The sequence below is a fragment of the Neomonachus schauinslandi genome, chromosome 8 (assembly GCF_002201575.2).
Source record: "Neomonachus schauinslandi chromosome 8, ASM220157v2, whole genome shotgun sequence".
Classification (NCBI taxonomy): domain Eukaryota; kingdom Metazoa; phylum Chordata; class Mammalia; order Carnivora; family Phocidae; genus Neomonachus; species Neomonachus schauinslandi.
In genome coordinates, this window is record NC_058410.1 from 8,570,160 (window position 1) to 8,572,578 (window position 2,419).

The 2,419-nt window shown below is 45.8% G+C and overlaps 1 non-coding gene across 1 annotated transcript; it reads right to left on the reverse strand.

Annotated features, from left to right (window-relative positions):
- Positions 1–1,048: 1,048 nt before the first annotated feature.
- Positions 1,049–1,155, reverse strand: LOC123325563. The gene has a single exon (XR_006540502.1). It is a non-coding gene; the product is annotated as a U6 spliceosomal RNA (small nuclear RNA).
- Positions 1,156–2,419: the final 1,264 nt, after the last annotated feature.

Below are 2,419 nucleotides of genomic sequence, written 5' to 3' on the forward strand. Positions count from 1 at the left end.
CTGGTAGACAAAACAGGGATTATGTGGCAGTAATTTGGCAAAAAACACCCCTTCATTTTCACTTCCATGTTTAAAACATGGCTTCTTGGGGCACCAGGGTGGCCCAATTGGTTAAGCGTCCGACTCTTGATTTTGGCTCAGGTCATGATCTCAGGGTCGTGAGCGAAATAAGTCAATCAGAGAAAGACATGTATCATATGATCTTACTGATATGAGGAATTCTTAATCACGGGAAACAAACTGAGGGTTGCTGGAGTGGGGGGTGGGGTGGGAAGGATGGGGTGGCTGGGTGATAGATATTGGGGAGGGTATGTGCTATGGTGAGCGCTGTGAATTGTGCAAGACTGTTGAATCACAGATCTGTACCTCTGAAACAAATAATGCAATATATGTTAAGAAAAAAAAAGAGAAAACAAGATAGCAGGAGGGGAAGAATGAAGGCGGGGAATCGGAGGGGGAGACAAACCATGAGAAACTATGGACTCTGAGAAACAAACTGAGGGTTCTAGAGGGGAGGGGGGTGGGGGGATGGGTTAGCCCAGTGATGGGTATTAAGGAGGGCACGTTCTGCATGGAGCACTGGGTGTTATGCACAAACAATGAATCATGGAACACTACATCTAAAACTAATGATGTAATGTATGGGGATTAACATAACAATAAAAAAATTTAAAAAAAAACATGGCTTCTCAGTTGTGCAGTGACTAAGGCCTGGTTTGGGGGAGTTTCATGGATCGCTGGGCTTCCTGGGATAGGAATCTGTTCATCACTGAGGAGAGGGAGGGTATTATGGCCATGGGTCTGGGAGAGAACTTTGATAATATTTAACTTAAAATGTTTTCTGTCTCTTGCTCAACATTTGTTAGATAATATGAACCCTGCTACCTCAGAGGAAGCAATATTTTACAAAAGGGAGATTTGATCTTGAAAAATTGCGCATTTAATTATAGTTCAGGATCTGAAATTTCCTGATCAAAACAAATCTGTACAGTAGTTTAAAAATTACAGGCATTTCCAGCTGTAATTGGTGTGGTTTTTTTTTTTTTTTTTTAATATGGAACCCTCCACGAATTCGAGTGTCATCCTTGTGCAGGGGCCATGCTAATCTTCTCTCTATCATTCCAATTTTAGTATATGTGCTGCCAAAGTGAGCACTGTAATTGGTGTTCTATCAGCTCTCTTAAGGCAGGATTCAGGACATGTGCCGAGTCCCTCAGCTGAGCAAAGGACCAGGTCTCCAGGGAGCTCATGAGCATGTCCACCACTTGACCTCACCTTTTTCTCCCTGTCTTTGCATCTACATGTCCACCAGCCCATCTTCTTGTTCTTATGCATTTCCAAGTCAGCTGCGGACACCAGTGCCCTTCCTCCCTACGCACACCATTCACTGGAGGTCAATGTTTGTGTTCCGTAAGCTGTCAGTCTCACCGCCCTGGATGCTGATGTTGTATGGAGTTTTAAGAGAGCAGCTTATTTTGGGTTTTCAGGATGCAGATATAAGTCCACGGGATGCTGGACCAGAAACAAAGCAAAGTGAAAGAATTGTTCTTTCTCTTCAGCAGCCAGGACACAGCTACTGGATGAGCTTGTCTTCTGTCTCTTCCTCCAGGTAGGATGAGTCCTTTCTCCTGAGGCTCCCTGACCTCTCAGGAAACTAGACCCTGGCAGCCCCGTCCCTACCAGTCTTGAGGCCTGGGGATTCCTAGAGGCGAGTATTATTGCTCCAAGAAGTGGTAGAAAATTATTGGAGGTTGGGATGAGGAGCGGCCTGGAGAGAGTCGGAAGCAGCCTTTGTCACCAACATGGTCAGACCTAAGATGCGCCAAACCCTGGGCGGAGAGCTTGCAGTGTGTATCCGTACAGCCTCCGCCATGTTCTACCCACATCCTGTAATGGTCTACTTTGTACAGACAAGATGAGTTGATGACCATGACATTAACAGTTACGATACAGATGTGTATAAACTGGCCAGGAGAAAGGTCAGGAAAGATTTTTCTGGCAGAGATTATCCACGAGAAAGTGTATTTTATTTATTTATTTTTTTAAGATTTTATTTATTTGTTTGACAGAGAAAGAGAGCAAACACAAGTGGGGGGGGGAGGGCAGCAGGCAGAGGGAGAGGGAGAAGCAGGATCCTTGACGAGCAGAGAGCCTGATGCAGGGCTGCATCCAGGACCCCGGGATCATGACCTGAGCCGAAGGCAGACGCTTAACTGGCTGAGCCACCCAGGCATCCTGGGACAGTGTATTTTAAAATGTAGGTTTTATTGTTATTCAGGTATGGTAAGACCAACAGATAAGGAGACGGATTGTCACAGATCCCAAGAGGCTTGCCGTGGCACACAGGGCAACACCAGGAGGCAGAGGGGGCGAAGGAATCACAGACAGGAGACTTTACTGCAGTTCTTAGGGCAAGGAA